The 16882-nt window shown below is 42.1% G+C and overlaps 1 long non-coding RNA gene across 1 annotated transcript; it reads left to right on the top strand.

Annotated features, from left to right (window-relative positions):
* Window positions 1-7731: 7731 nt before the first annotated feature.
* On the top strand, window positions 7732-16633 carry LOC143517705 (uncharacterized). Its single transcript, XR_013132022.1, has 4 exons — window positions 7732-7831; window positions 8207-8274; window positions 16444-16470; window positions 16571-16633. It is a non-coding gene; the product is annotated as an uncharacterized LOC143517705 (long non-coding RNA).
* Window positions 16634-16882: the final 249 nt, after the last annotated feature.

The following is a 16882-nucleotide window of genomic DNA, read 5'->3' as shown; positions in this document are numbered from 1 at the left end:
AGGTGTGTGTGTAGGTGTGTGTAGGTGTGTGTGTGTGAGTGTGTATGGGGATGTTTTCTGTCTGATAGATGAATATATTCTGAATACCCATTCATTTCCTGTGACGGTCACGCTTGACCGGCAACAACACAGATGTAAAACGTTGGTTTAAAACACTCAAAATTCAATGAAAAAGATGATCATCACTTTTATATGTTCCAGTGCATAGTGTGGAGGATGGCATAAGGCCTTGCAGCAATCAGATGTAAAACACAATATTTATGAGTGGTTTAAGTTGTAAATCGGTCAGATTTGACCCGAACACGACAGGAGGGTTAAAGTAGGCTACATACAGAACACTTGTATTTGTGATCTTTGACATCTCTGATTTGTAAGTGATATATAAAAACAATTGATAATCAAACTTTGATCACTTTCTTTAATTAATTCAAAACACAATACTTGTACTTTTTACTTTCAGTACTTGAGTAATAAATTTTAGACTAAACTACTTGCAATACTTAAGTACAAAAAATGCTGAATACTTCTGTACTTCTACTTCAGTAAAGAACACTTCAACTTCTACTCAAGTCAATGTTTTGATAGAGTACTTGTACTTTTACTCAAGTATGGGTCTCGAATACTTTATACAACACTGAGTCTACCCATCACAACCTCATAAGCAGTGCTTAATTTGTAAATCAAACGATGCCGGAACGCAAACAGCGGCATGAGACACGGGGTCACTGAAGCCAACAATGTTACAGGATCGCACACAAAACACAATGCTTAGGCGCACAAATGACAAAATAACAAGACAATTCGTTTTTATAAATTACTTTTAAATGATTTACGTGTGTTTTATAAGTGTTTTAAGTGCAGAATCGTTTCTTACCTTATTAGTTGTTTAGTATATAGCTTGGGACTCAACCACACTCGCACCTGCCCCAATAACATCTCCACTGCCGCTGCCGCCATTTGCTTCAAGTCTTGGTTGTTTAGTAGTACAATCAGATGGTTTTTTTTTGTAAAAAAGGAAAGCAAGTTTGACTGTCTTTTCGACATATTGATTGCTGTTATTTTGACAAATTGGCGCCTTTGTCTGATATCTAGGTAACACAAAATATTTCCCATCAACCATTTCTATTTTTCATTGTAAAATGTAATAAATTTTTTTTTTTATTTATGACCCACATAAACCGTAAAAGTGATTTGCAATTTATTTGTGTTATTTTTGTCACGCTACGGTCCCCGAACCCTTCCTTTGGGGCGTGTGTTAACGTTGTCTGCGTCTATTCGTCTGCGTCTGTGTACCTCCGTGGGTGCGGGTGCGTCTTGTCATTATCCGTCTCACCTGTGGCTCATCTCGTCATCACGTGGGGTTGGTGTGGTCTGTCTATTTAATGTGCGTTCGCGCAGTGTCTTGTGCTCGTCGTTGTCTATGTTCTGCACGTCGTGTTTGTGTGCTGAATGTTTCTCGTGCGCTATTGCGCAATCTTTATTTACAATAAAACGTAACCGTGAGTCAACCAGCGGATCCGTGTCTCTTCCGTCTGCCGCCGGCCACCGTTACAGAACGACGAGCCGACCAGAGACACCATGCCAGGATACACCACCCGGCCAAAGAAGGGCAAGAAGCCCAGTAAGCGACGTCACGCCTCTTCCCCTGCACAGCACCGCGGAGCCCCCGTCACCCTCGAAGCGATGCAGCAGGACCCGTTATGTGCGGTTATGCTGCTTCGGGCTCGGGAAGCCAGGACTGAGGAGTTGGCGGACTATTTTCGCAAGACCGCGATGCGGTTTTGGAAGGAGCGCCACCCCTCTTCCACCAGAGACCTCTCGCCCCTGAGGGTAGGCTCCCTCGAACTCTGCTCCACGGAGAAGACCCCTGAGAGCGAGTTCGAGGGGGAGGAATCAGAGGGCGAGGAGGAAGAGGAAGACCAGGCTCTCTCAGTTTGTTCCGCCCCCACCGTATACTACGGTGAGGGTGAAGAGGGAGAGGAGGAGTCCTACCCTCCGTCGTTGTGCGACGCCTCCACGGTGGACTACGGTGGAGAGGGAGAGGACTACCCGCCGTCGCTAGACGACGTGTCCACCGTCGACTACGGGGAAGAGGAGGAGGAGGAGTCCAAGGAAGAGGACTACATCCCTCCGCCCGTAGGTCCCTCTACCACCGTGGAGGAAGGCGAGGAGCAGGAGTACGACGAGGAGGAGTACCCTCCGTCGGAGTGCTCCGCATACCCCGAGGAAGAGGGCTTCTACACTGAGGATGAGGAGGAGAACCCTCCCCCCTCGGAGCTGTCTGCCGGGACGGTAAAGGGGAGGTGGACTCCTGAGGCGGGCCCATCCTCCGATCGCTCCGAGGGAGAAGAGATGGACTACTCACGGGGTGGCAGCCCGGAGCAGCCCATGAGCTGGAGCCGGGGCAGTGAGGCGATGGAGACAGAGGGAGAAGACCCCACTGCCGGCTCCAAGGGGCGGTCGAGAGGAGAAGGAGGGATGCCCTGCGGCCCACCGAGGGGAGAGACCAGTCGCGCTGCACCTGGCGCGTCGGCCGACCGCGCGGCACCTGGCGCGTCGGCCGACCGCGCGGCACATGGTGCGTCCGCCAGCCGCGCTGCGCCCGGTGGAGGGTTTGCAGCAAGGGCAGGAGGAGCACCGCCCACCGCAGCGCCTGCAGCTCCAGCAGCTCCCGGTCTCTCTCCCCTGATTGCCCTCCTTCTGGCGTGCAGCCTGGCGCCTGTGTCGTGTGTGTCTGTCCCTGTGTTCGTGAGTCTTCCCTTATGTGTGCCTAATCCGTTATTCCCTTTCGTGCCTCTATGTATTAATGTACCAGTTTGTGTGTTTGTGTCCGTCCCGTTAAACGTGTCTAACGTGTTTTCCCCGGTCTTCCCAGGGAGGGTGTTCTAGGCTGTTCGTGGCGGACTCTCCACCGAGGGCGGTCATCGCCCAGACGCAGGACTGGGCGCTTCGGATCCGCCCATCGACGTGGGTTCGGGGCGCTTGGTCCTGTTGGCACCCCGGGACGGGTAGTGCCCTTGGTGGGGGCGTCTGTCACGCTACGGTCCCCGAACCCTTCCTTTGGGGCGTGTGTTAACGTTGTCTGCGTCTATTCGTCTGCGTCTGTGTACCTCTGTGGGTGCGGGTGCGTCTTGTCATTATCCGTCTCACCTGTGGCTCATCTCGTCATCACGTGGGGTTGGTGTGGTCTGTCTATTTAATGTGCGTTCGCGCAGTGTCTTGTGCTCGTCGTTGTCTATGTTCTGCACGTCGTGTTTGTGTGCTGAATGTTTCTCGTGCGCTATTGCGCAATCTTTATTTACAATAAAACGTAACCGTGAGTCAACCAGCGGATCCGTGTCTCTTCCGTCTGCCGCCGGCCACCGTTACAATTTTATTATATTTTTGTGTATAATAATAAAAATGCTCATGACTTTGGACTAGGGCCGTTTGAGGGGTGGGCGTGGGTGGGAATATAGTTGCCTCTCTCCTGTACATAATGTTCACTTTGTTGTGTTGCTGTTTCAAATAGAGAGGTGTTCGATCTGTGAATAGCCGATGTGTGATCCCACATCCTAACGAATTTGTCACCAGTTGTTTGAAGATGTTTCCATCAAAGTATGGAGGTTCACAAGCAGTGTTATCACCATGTGATAATGCTTGATTTACATTCTCTTTAGCGTATAGTACATACGTTTCATTCCCCAGCTCAAGTTAAGTTCCCTTTATGTTAACCGGAGCAGGCAGAGGTTTATTCATGAGTTCATAAGTCAATACGTTCATGCACTGTTTGAACAATATTTGTGCATTTATTACAGCCAGGTTTAGGAGGTTGTAGAACACAGCTACAGGCCAACGGCGGGTGCATCCCGTCTCTCTTTAGCGTATATTACATAAGTTTCATTCCTCAGCTCAAGGCACATTCCCTTTGTTTTGATTTGTGTGTCAGCTTCACACAACTCAACATTCATAACACAGCTTAGGTGCCACAGACCAGTCACTTACATGTCTGGCAGATGTCATAAGTTTTGTTCCCTGAACATCTGCCGACTTGGCATTGTTTTCTTTTTGAGGTCAGGCAAGGTGTTTCAGGTAAAATTCCCTTTTGTGCCACTACCCTAGCCGATTTTGCCATTTTCTGCTGTGCACACAGCTTCTTTACCAACTCGAGAATAAACCTTCGTCTGCTCAGGTTAACGTTCATGAACTTTTTGAACAATATATGTGCATTTATTGAAGCCAGGTCTAGGAGGTTTTAGAACACCGCTATAGCGCAGATACATACACAAAACATACAACACAGGCATACAACACAGATGTGCCACACACACACCTTTAGCAAACATCCAACACTCAAACAATTGGTTTTAACATGAGTTCACTGAAGTTCGTTACATGGAATGTACGTGGAACTGGTTGCGTGCAGGGCGACGGACGAGGCACAGAGTCCAACGTGACAGCACAACGACACTTTATTCCTACAGCACAAATAGCGCAGACAGCGCACATTAAACAGCGATACAAGTAACATGGACAGACTCAAACAAAGGCGAGCATGAGACACTGCGCGAACGCACACTAAATAGACAGAACACATAATCCCCGCGTGATAATGAGACGAGCCACAGGTGAAACTGATTAACACACGGACACAACCACACCAGTGCTTAATTTGTAAATCAAACGATGCCGGAACGCAAACAGCAACTAGTGTGAATTGTTGACGGGGGGGAGGGGGGGGGGGGGGGTTTAACGCTTATAAACACTGTTCGCGGAGATTCGCGCGAGGTGTGCGAAGTTGCGCTACGGTCACTTGCGAAAGTATAACTAGCTTTATAGGGGAGACTCGGAGAGGCATCGCTAAAAAGGAGAGCTCTTATATTTACTAACTTATTAGTAGGCTTGAAAGTTACCGGAACGAGGCAGACAGTTACCGGATCGAGGCAGACAGTTACCCGAATGCACCCTTCAAAATGAGTTCCCGGATTCTGTTCTGGCAGGATCCAGCTCAAATTAAGACCTGAGCCACACCCACGAAGATACACAGACGCAGACGACTAGACACAGACGACATAAACACATGCCCAAAGGAGAGGGGTCAGGGGCTGTACCGTAACAACAATAATAACTTTAAGGCTAGTTTCTTTCTCTCTCTCTCTCTCTCTCTCTCTCTCTGTATTTTATAAATTGCATAATTGTTGTAACCTACCAACTTTTATAAAAGTAAACAACAGTTTATAACCTGGATAACACATTACTGAATTGTATTAATGTGTTTGTTGTATGTTATAGAGCAGAGGTCACCAACAGGCAGACTGCGGTCCGGATCCGGACCCGAACGCAGTCCTGTCCGGACCCAATCTCATTCCTGATTAACTGGATACAGACCCAAATGCCATCCCATCCGGACCCAGAATAAATTGTTAAAAATATTTCTTAATTTTGACGGGAGAATTAATTTTAAACCGGAGCATTTATTTCAGCGCTATTGAAAAAAACACTCCGTCATGAGTGTTACGTCGCCGTTGAATATCTATTGGTTATTAATGAAACATAAAATCTCACCTGACAGGATTCTCTGTGGTATGATGGGTGAACATTCCTGAGAAGCTGCCAAGGTGATGTTAATCTGAATGAACACCTTGTGATTACAGGAATCCAGTTAACATTTTCCTGTCTGTCAACACTGCTCTTTGTAGCATTTGTCTTTGTGAATTATCAAAGTGTAGACTGAAATTTACAAAGTGTAGACAAATTAGGACAGGTTTTAGTTAAATTACCAGATTAATTTAAAGGCTTAAATAGATCATTTTTTTCATAAAATGTTTTTTTTATTTTTTATTTAAGAACACCTTGTGATGCCAGGAATCCCCTTAACCTTTTATACCCATATATGGGCCACTTATACCAAAAACTTTGATATATGTCTTTGTCGCATTCAGAAAATAATAATATTGGTGAGTCATCAATCAAACATACATTTGGTGTTGAGGCCGATGCTCATATGTGGCAATATGGTAGAAGTCAAATGCCCTGATGATTTCTGCACAGTGTATGTGAGAAAAGCCCCTGTGACCGTGGCAAGACACGAGAGGTGTGTGCGCTTAAGGAGAGATGAGAAGCTCCATTTAGATCACTAATCACAGCTGCGAGTGAGAAAGGCAAAGAAAACAAAGCTGCATTCTCACTGTGGAGCTGGAGAAACACAGAGTGGAGAAACACCAAGTGAAGAAACAGAGGGGGGGTCAGCACCGTGTGGAGCAACCTTGAGTGGAGCAACATTGAGTGGAGCAGTATTGTGTGGAGCAGTATTGAGTGGAGCAGTATTGAGTGGAGCAACATTGTGTGGAGCAGTATTGAGTGGAGCAGTATTGAGTGGAGCAACATTGTGTGGAGCAGAATTGCGTGGAGCAGTATTGTGTGGAGCAGTATTGTGTGGAGCAGTATGGAGTGGAGCAGTATTGTGTGGATCAGTATTGTGTGGAGCAGTATTGTGTGGAGCAGTATTGTGTGGAGCAGTATTGTGTGGATCAGTATTGTGTGGATCAGTATTGTGTGGATCAGTATTGTGTGGAGCAGTATTGTGTGGATCAGTATAGTGTGGAGCAGTATTGTGTGGAGCAGTATTGTGTGGATCAGTATTGTGTGGATCAGTACTGTGTGGAGCAGTATTGTGTGGATCAGTATTGTGTGGATCAGTATTGTGTGGATCAGTATAGTGTGGATCAGTATAGTGTGGATCAGTATAGTGTGGAGCAGTATTGTGTGGAGCAGTATTGTGTGGATCAGTATTGTGTGGATCAGTATTGTGTGGAGCAGTATTGTGTGGAGCAGTATTGTGTGGATCAGTATTGTGTGGATCAGTATAGTGTGGATCAGTATTGTGTGGATCAGTACTGTGTGGAGCAGTATTGTGTGGATCAGTATTGTGTGGATCAGTATAGTGTGGATCAGTATAGTGTGGATCAGTATAGTGTGGAGCAGTATTGTGTGGAGCAGTATTGTGTGGATCAGTATTGTGTGGAGCAGTATTGTGTGGATCAGTATTGTGTGGATCAGTATTGTGTGGATCAGTATTGTGTGGAGCAGTATTGTGTGGATCAGTATTGTGTGGATCAGTATTGTGTGGAGCAGTATTGTGTGGATCAGTATTGTGTGGAGCAGTATAGTGTGGAGCAGTATTGTGTGGAGCAGTATTGTATGGATCAGTATAGTGTGGAGCAGTATTGTGTGGATCAGTGTAGGAGATGCAGTGGTTCTCCTAGCAAATGGCAGCAGAGACTCTTCTGCTTGTCTCAGGGCTGCAATGCTGTAATATTAAAACAATTCCACCACATCTAAACCTTTCACAGGATACTGTCCTACACCTTCCCCTGAAGCAGTACACTCACTTACAGATCGTCATTAATAGTTGACGCATCATCGTTGTGGGTTTTAGCCAGTTGAAATTCATTCCTTTTGTGGAATGCCTACAATGCTACAACACTACCCCAACAGGACTGTCCATACTGAATGAAAGACTATCTGAAATAATGACTGGCCAATCATTTGAATAAGTGATTGACAGATGTACTGACTGAACGACTGAATGCATGTATGTTTCCTGGTTGTCATGTATTAATGTTCAAAATGAAAATGAAATGTTCTCTGAACTGGCTTGGAGCCCTATATAAAAATTCCTTATAATACAGTCATCACCTGTTCAGAAGTATAAATGTGACAGGGAATCGTAATAATGAATCAGTGGATGCAGGTGCAGTAGCATCATCAATACACACAAACACGACTGCTGAAGAGAGTGAGACAGAGTGAGAGAGAAGAGGCCACTGAGGACCCTGCAGACATTTCTCTGGTAAGCACCACTCATTTAGTTATCTTTCACACTGGAGCTTCTTAATAATCACACTGCAACTTCCCACAAAAACTATGAATGCACAATAAGCTTTAAATAATACAAATCATGTATTATATATTATTGAAATTAAATATTCAACCCAAATATAAAGAATTTACATTAACCACAAATGTGTTTTTGTGAACCTATTAATATTAAGGAATTAAGGACCGGCAAAAAAATGTTCTTCAAAAGTCAATAGATATTTCATGAGATATATATATTTTAATTAAGTTGTAAAACCTTTTGAAATATGACATTTACTTTTTCCAGACATGTTTTGGTCTGTAGTCCCTAATCCTAATCAGGCATATTTTGGTGTGTGTCTTGCAGATAGTGTTAAGAGCAGATCATCACAATGCGTTTCCTAATTCTACTGCCACTTCTGATGACATTAAATGGTAAGTACTTGTGAGACAGTAATATATGGAAATACTAGAGGAAAAATATCCTTTATGTAAATAATGGTATACCTAAAATACCCAAATCACAGATCTTTCAACAGATTGCACATGTTTCAGCAGGCTGTAGTTAAATTTGTGGATGAATAATATTACTTGTGATATTTGCTACCATTTTATAGCAAATATCAGTTATTTTATACAAATGGAAAACATATATTATACCAATGTTGAGCACCTCAATGTCCTCCATCATCACTTTTAATCATTTAAATCCCCAGGACTGTACTCAGTGTCTTTCTCTATCACCAATATCAGTAGCCTGAACACAACTACAAACACATAACACTGATGTGAAATGAAAGATACACTCATTATCATTTACATGTAGGGCATTTAGCAGACGCTCTTGTCCAGAGCAACTTACGAAGTGCTTTGCCATCTGTTCACAGAATTAATTCTAAATAGTATGTAGATAGGTCAGAATTCAAGATACCCTCAAACCAGAATAATACTAAACTACAGAAATCAATGCAAATACCTAGAAATACACAAAAACATAGGCTGATTATTGCAAAACTACAGGAATTAAAATTGATACCTACAAGAAATGCAAATTCACAGTTACTATATCATACAACGGAAAGTATTATGACAAGTGCTAGAGTTTTAGTCTGTTCTACAGATGAGTCTTCAGTCTACATTTGAAGACTGCTAGGGACTCTGCAGTCTGGACAGCCAATGGAAGCTCATTCCACTATCTCGGAGCCAGGACAGGTCTTGAAGTTTGTTTTCCGTGAGACTTTAAACATGGCGTTTTTGTCAGGGCTGGTCCCAGGGCGGCTCCTCCAGTCGCCACCAGGAGGAGCCCGTGAGTCAGACCTCAGGCTAATCAACGGTGATGGCACGCACCTGTCTTCCTGTGGGTATAAGGACGACAGACGCAGTGCCTCACCGCTGAGTTGTCTGCTTGATGTTGTCAACCTCAAGCCATCTCTCAATTGTCTCTGCTTGGTGTCTCGCCACCCTGCCTCTTGCTTGTTTCAGTTTCTTACCTCCTGAGTATTTCCGCAATTGTTTTCTGTTCTCCCCCGTTTCACGTGTTGAGTAATTCCGCGATTGTTTTCAGTTCTCCCCCGTTACACGCGTTAAGTATTTCCGCGATTGTTTTCAGTTCTCCCCTATATTACGCGTCGAGTTTCTCCCAAATCATTTTCAGTTTCACCCTCTACGTCAGCACTGAATACACAGCGCGCCGTATCTGTTCCCTCGCGTGTGTGCAGTTATTCAGTGCACGGACGAGGCGCTTGGGTCCGCCATCAAAAAACATCCGCAGGATGGGGCTTTGACCATGGCCATCATGTAGGGAGGGGTTGGTCCATTTTTGGCTTTGCAGGCAAGCATCGAGGTTTTAGATCTGATGTATGCAGCTACTGGAAGGCAGTAAAGAGAATGCAGCACTGGAGTGACATGTGAACTTGGGGAGATTGAAGACCAGTCGTGCTGCTGCATTCTGGATCAGTTGTAGAGGTCTGATGACCCATAGAGAAAGATCCATAAGTAAGCAGTTGCAGTAGTCCAGCTTTGAGATGATGAGAGACTGTACAAGCACCTGGGTAGCTTCCTGTGAAAGAAAGGGTCATATTTTCTGTATGATGCAGAGAGGAAATCTGCAGGATCTGGTCATTGGCCTCTCAGAAGTGAAAAGCAGAAGTCTGCCTGTTAAAAAGTTGCAGTCAAAATCCAAAGTTAGCTGCTGTTAATTTTGTGCCAATAACATTACAAATATAGTTCTTATGAGCTGAAATATTTACCGTGATTTGGTATAAATGATAAGTCTTTGAATCATCATTTACTTGGTTAGATTCTGAATCTTTGCAGGTAGAAAATTTATTGATATTGAAATTACTACTCAAAGTTCATCCTTGGAAAACAATTTATGTCTAGGGGCACAAGTGTGCAGGTTAACAAAACTCATTTTCAAAGAGACAAAAATGTGATACGTTCACCTTATCTGAGTCCCTTTGAAAACCTACAGCTTTGTTAGGCTTATACATCTGGACATCAGTTTTCATCCAAGAATGAAAACTGCAAAGCCATTTCAAAAAGGGATCAGACTTCTCTGTTATGTTGAATCATGACATCTTAATCTGGGAAAACACATATAAACAGTGAAGAGGGACTCAGGAGGTGGCAGATCCCGAAGATCCAGTGTAGTGGTGAGGCAGGGAGAGTCACTCACCTCAAAATAATGGCCAGATTGATTTGTACTGTGAGCTAGTGCTCCTGCTCTGGGCTGTGACGCTCCTGCTCTGGGCTGTGTTGCGCTCCTGCTCTGGGCTGTGTTGCGCTCCTGCTCTGGGCTGTGACGTTCCTGTTCTGTTCTGTTATGCTCCTGCTCTGGGCCTGCTGGGAGGCCTGTAGACTCCACCCCTCGACGCTGCCCATTGGCGGACGGTACAATATTCAGCCACCGCAGAATGAGATAGAGGCGGATAAAAAAAAAACCCATTCATGTCTGTCACCCAAAATCCAGATCCAAAGTGGTAAAAATGATAGAAATTACGTCAACTACAAAATGCGACATCAGTGGCATATGGAGAAAGTTGAACTGTTAAGCACATTGATTTGTACATTTGTACATTTTACATTACAATAGTCATTGTGACTATTAATCATTAGCGATAGAATAGTCGGCGACGTTCCTAGTAAATTAGACTTAATGTTAAAAATGTTCAACTAAATGTTCTCAGAGGTAAACTCCAGGAGATTGAAGAGGTTCTGCAACACTACAGTCTGCTGTCTTGCAGGAACTCACCCACTTCTCCTGCACACTCAGTGAATTCTCAGGTCTGACACACTGGAACCCATGCTCCTAGTCAGTGCTACATTCCAGTTATTTTAAATAGCCGGTGGCATGGCTCTCAGAATCGAAATAAAAATGTAATCAGAAGAAAACATAAGGGTACAAAACATTGTAACAAACAAAATTTGATCCCAGTGAAATGCACAAGTGATGTAAGGGATGCTGATCAAACACATCAAGTCTTCAAAGTCTCCTTGCTAAACGTCCGCTCACTCACAAACAAGTCTTTTATAATAGCTAAATTAATTGAAGATTACTGTCTGGACTTTCTTTTTCTAACAGAGACTTGGCTTGATAGCAATGGAGCAATAGTGCTAAATGAAGCTTCACCTCCCGACTTTAACTATTTTAATGTCTCCAGGGTAAATAAGAGAGGTGGTGGTGTTGCATGTTTTTACCATAAAGCATTCCGATGTAAGCAGATCTCATTAGGGGAACATCCTACGTTTGAATATCTGGCAGTACAACTCAACAGTACTTATTCAGTTCTTTTGATTGTTATCTATCATCCTCCCAGACTACATGCAGATTTTCTTGAAGATTTTGAAGAAATGCTTTCAAGGATTTTAATTGATTTTGATTATGTTTTAATTGCTGGGGATTTTAATATTCACATGGATATATCCACAAATCCAATCACTTCAGAATTCATGAGGATGCTTAACTCTTTTGATCTCATACAGCATGTATCAGGCCCAACTCATAAGCATGGCCACATTTTAGATTTGGTCATTTCTAAACGTATAGAAGTTAATAATACTGAAATTACTGATGTTGCAATCTCTGACCATTTTGGTGTATTTTTCAACATGTCATTATCTACTAGAACACCCAGTGAAAAGCGCACAATAACCAAGCGTTATCTCAGTGCTGGCAGTGCCGTGGCCTTCACAGACATGATACAGTCCCTCCCTCCCCTCTCAGAAAATGGGAATGAGCTAGTTGAAACATTCACACACAGAGTTAGGAACTGTATTGATGTTGTGGCACCAAAGGTAACTAAAATAATCTCTGGTAAAATTAAGATGGAGAAACACTCTATTGTAAAATTTAGGCAAGATTGTAGGCAGGCTGAGAGACGTTGGCGAAAGTCAAAATTGCAAGTACATTTTGATATTTATAAAACAACATTGCAGAATTACAACAGTGAAGTGAAATCAGCAAGGAAAAACTATTTCTCTACCTTAATCAATTCATCCAATAATAACTCAGCTGTCTTGTTCAGAAGCATAGATCAGCTAGTAAACCCCACCTCCTGTGGCTTCCCTGAGACTGTTTCAGTTGAAAAATGTGAGGAGTTTGCTATATTTTTTAGGGACAAGATTACTAGTATAAGGCAGAACATAGCAACAAGCACTAATAGACCATCAACCCTTATATCAGTTACTCAGCCTAACTTTAATATGTCTTATTTCCAAGAAGTTGACATGGTAACACTACTTGATGTGATTTCATCACTAAAATCCTCTACTTGTGAACTGGACCCTTTACCAACAAGCTTTTTCAAGCAGGTTCTGAGCTCATTAGCAAATGAAGTTCTAACGATTGTTAATCAGTCTCTGCAATTGGGTGAATTCCCTAAAATTTTTAAAACTGCAATGGTTAAACCACTATTAAAGAAATCTTGATCCCACAATTCTTAATAATTATTGACCTATATCTAACCTTTCCTTTCTTAGCAAAATAATTGAAAAAGTAGTGTCAATCCAGTTGAATCAAATAAATGACACTTTTCAATCTGGTTTCAGAGCTCTCCACAGCACTGAAACAGCCCTAGTTAAGGTAGTAAATGACTTGAGATTGAATAAGGATGCAGGCAAACTCTCAGTCCTTTTTCTGCTAGATTTAAGCGCCGCTTTTGACACCGTTGATCATGAAATACTTCTTGATCGACTACAGAGCTGGGTAGGCCTTAGTGGCTTAGTCTTAGACTGGTTTAGATCGTACCTAACTGGGCGTGATTACTATGTAGCATTAGGTACCTCTTCCTCCACACGTCAAAAAATAACTTGTGGCGTCCCCCAAGGATCAATTCTTGGGCCGTTACTATTCAAGCTATATATGCTTCCGTTACCACACATCATTAATAAACATGGTATTAGTTATCATCAATATGCAGATGACACTCAACTTTATATTTCGCTAGAACCTAAAGCCCTAAAATCAATTTGCTCACTGTTTGACTGCATAGATGATATACAGACATGGATGTCTGACAATTTTCTGCAATTAAATAAACAGAAGACAGAGGTTCTTGTTCTTGGCAGTGATTCACAAAGGAATGATGTCCAGACTTATTTAAATCAAATGAATCTGAAAGCCAGACAATGTGTTAAGAACCTGGGCGTCACCTTTGATAATGAGCTCAGCTTCAAATCACACATCATGACTACATGCAAGACAGCTTACTTTCATCTTCGAAACATCGCTAAGGTCCGAGATATGCTCTCTCCTGCTGACAGTGAAAAACTTGTCCATGCATTTATCACATCAAGGCTAGATTATTGTAACGCTGTTCTATCTGCTCTTCCAAAGAGCTCTATTTCGCACCTACAGCGAGTTCAGAACGCGGCTGCAAGGGTTCTGACCCACAGGAGAAAGAGAGATCATATTACACCTGCACTCCACTCACTGCACTGGTTACCTGTCAGCTTTAGAATAGATTTTAAGGTTCTAGTCATGGTTTTTAAATGTCTTCATGGTCTTGCCCCTCTTTACCTAAGTGAAATGATTGTTAGATATGTTCCAGTCAGGTCTCTCAGGTCTTCAAACAGTAATCTACTGGTGATTCCTAAAAGCCGATTAAAGATTGGCGAGGGTGCTTTTAGCCACTATGGCCCAAAGCTCTGGAATTCTCTTCCTGAAGAGCTCAGAGGCATTTCAACCCTGCATAGTTTTAAGAGCAGTCTCAAAACATTCCTGTTTAGATCCGCTTTTAGTTAAGAAACTCGATCTTAATAGTTTTATCTTATTTACTTTACTTTTTATTATCTTACTTCACTTTTTACTTTTATGTTATTTTAATATTTTTATCTTTAATTTCTTTTAACATTTTCTTTTTGTCTTTTTGTCTTTGTCTTATCTCCTTTTAATGTTTCTTTTATTTATACTGTAAAGCACTTTGAGTTACATGTATGTATGAAAGGTGCTATACAAATAAAGATTATTATATTATATTATTATAACTATTTCAAGGTTCACCTCACCTTGAAACCAATTCAAAATGAGACCATTCAAGTGAAATGTGTTTTTAGATTGGGCTAACTAGCTAGTTAACTAGCTAACATTGGCTTACATAAATTAAGGATGTTTTCTTACCTGATGTCACCAATAATGCTTCACTTAAATTTTCTTCCTCTGTGACCCGTTTCCATCTTATTTTGTAGAATCATCCAACGATAATCCGCTAAAAATAATAATTTGGCAGGCAGATGTAAAATAATCCAGGTAGCTAGCTAGCCACCATAGCTTGTAGGCTGACCGACCATAATGTCCATCGTCACTGGCCAGTTTCCTGTCCATTGTCATTGGCCAGTTTCCTGAATGACAGTCAGATTAACCAATTATAGTTAAAAGCAACACGTTGAGCTCAAATCACGTTTATGCCCCTAGCCTAGAGATAACATTTATATTTAATTGGTTGTTCAAGTTGTTTTCATTCCAGTGTGTAACAATAGGTACACACATTTTAAAGTTTAAAAGCCTGTTCCATTACAATGTACATTGACCAGTATATCAGTTCATACGTCTCTCAGTTCATATAACCTGTGTTACAGGTTATTTCCTTGGTTATGTTCAAGTATAGACCCAGTGTTTAGAAATGTTTCTTTTAAAAGTCCAGCACCCAAACAAACTGCCATTTTCTATTGCCATTGACTGCACAAGAACTAAAATGAGAACCGACATCAATAGAGATGGAACAATCAACAGAAATCTCCTACAGCCATTACTAGTTACATACTTTAGATATGCCAATGTAAAAATCTAATGTCTGAACTGACATTAGGAAGTCACTCTTCATTCTGTAGTCATCATAAAAATGAGCATAATCATGATTTTCAATTGCAGAAATGTTTTTTTGTCTTCGTCAAATCAATTACCATCACGTTCTGTGGCAAATGTATGTCAATCAAAATATAACCGTCAGTGCAGATGGACGATATCCTATCATTCATCCACTACTTTTTAATGTCATGCAATCTACCCACACTTCCTTCGCGATCGACCTACACTTCCTTCAATCGCGATCGACATACCCCTGCTATATAGCTAATATGAAAGTTAAAGTCCATAAAGTCATTAATGATTAATGCATTAATTGTGCTAGTGGGGATTTAGTCAGTGGATGGACCAGAATGGATTTTATGGGTTAGGGCAGGGGTGCCCAATATGTCGATCGCGATCTACTGATCGAACACGAAGGAAGTGGGTAGATCGCATGACATTGAAAATTAGGGGATGATTGACAAAAAAGAAATGAATGACAGGCTACCATCCATCTGCCCTGATGGTTGTCTTTTGATTGACATACAGTAGTCAATTGGACAATTTTGACACCTTATGCATGCGCGTTAAACTGCACTAACTTGTTAGCTTGCTGCGTAGCTAGCCTCCAATTTATTTAAACTAAATACAACAAAGGGTATAAAAATGAGTTCCGTAGCTGGTCTAAGTAAGATGCCTAAAACCACTTCATACAGAATGGGAGGAGGATTTGTTTAACTATGTCATATTCACTATATTTCACTATGTCATAAGTGTGTTTGCCTCATCTGTCAGTGTGCCGTTGCTTTTCCAAAGAAGGAAAACGTGGAGCGGCATTTTGGACTGTTCAAGCATCATTTCGGGTGTCACTTCACTGTTAAACACAAGACGTCCTTCCAAGACGAAAACAGAAATACATTTGTTTTGCATTTTTATTGTAGGTAGATCATTTTGACTTGGTCATCTTATAAGTAGCCCGCAAGCTGAAAATGTGTGGGCACCCCTGGTTTAGGGAATAAAAAATAGCAGTTAAGTCTGTGAGCTGAAAAGTAAGCTTGGAGGAGACTGGGTCTGGGATGGCAGAACTTACTTGCACTCACTGTTGAACCTGCTGGACCCACTCTCTCATAATTCAGGACTTGGAGTTTTAGAATTGCATTAATTAAATAAAGGGATTCATTATGTAAATTAGCAGTGGTGTTGTTAGAACTGAGGAGCGGACCCATTCAGTGTCAAAATAGGAACATATCAGTGTAATACAACTCACAAAAAAATGAATGACTAACATTAATCCTGAAACTGCTTTTTTCACACATCAGGGGCAGTGACTCCAGTCTCCACTTCTGGTACTAAAAACATTACAGTCCTCCCACTCTTCTTACATTTTCATAATTTAATTGTTAAATTTAAATATCTTTGATTCATGGTGCTTACATCTGTTTCTAGTGCCTTTCTATCCATTTGGAAATGATGACAAAATGACTGAAAAGTCAGATGATGGAAGTTCACCCGCCATTCCTCTTATGAAAACATTTATATACTTTAGAGGAAAGTACAACCAAATATATGTGAGTCAGTCTCAGTGTGACTAGACATGGTCCCACTCTTCATTTGGGTGGTGACTCATTTGAGTGTGTGTGATCCCTATATGCAATATGATCTGAAAACACTTGCTGTGCTTTAATCACTATTACTTATTTACAGAGTTGTATAATCCAGGTTCAGAAAGTAAAAGTCCTCACCAGGATTTTGCTCAAG

Source organism: Brachyhypopomus gauderio, chromosome 6 (assembly GCF_052324685.1).
Source record: "Brachyhypopomus gauderio isolate BG-103 chromosome 6, BGAUD_0.2, whole genome shotgun sequence".
Lineage (NCBI taxonomy): Eukaryota > Metazoa > Chordata > Actinopteri > Gymnotiformes > Hypopomidae > Brachyhypopomus > Brachyhypopomus gauderio.
The sequence above is the reverse complement of the archived record's forward strand: the minus strand, read 5'-3'. Positions and strand labels throughout refer to the sequence as shown.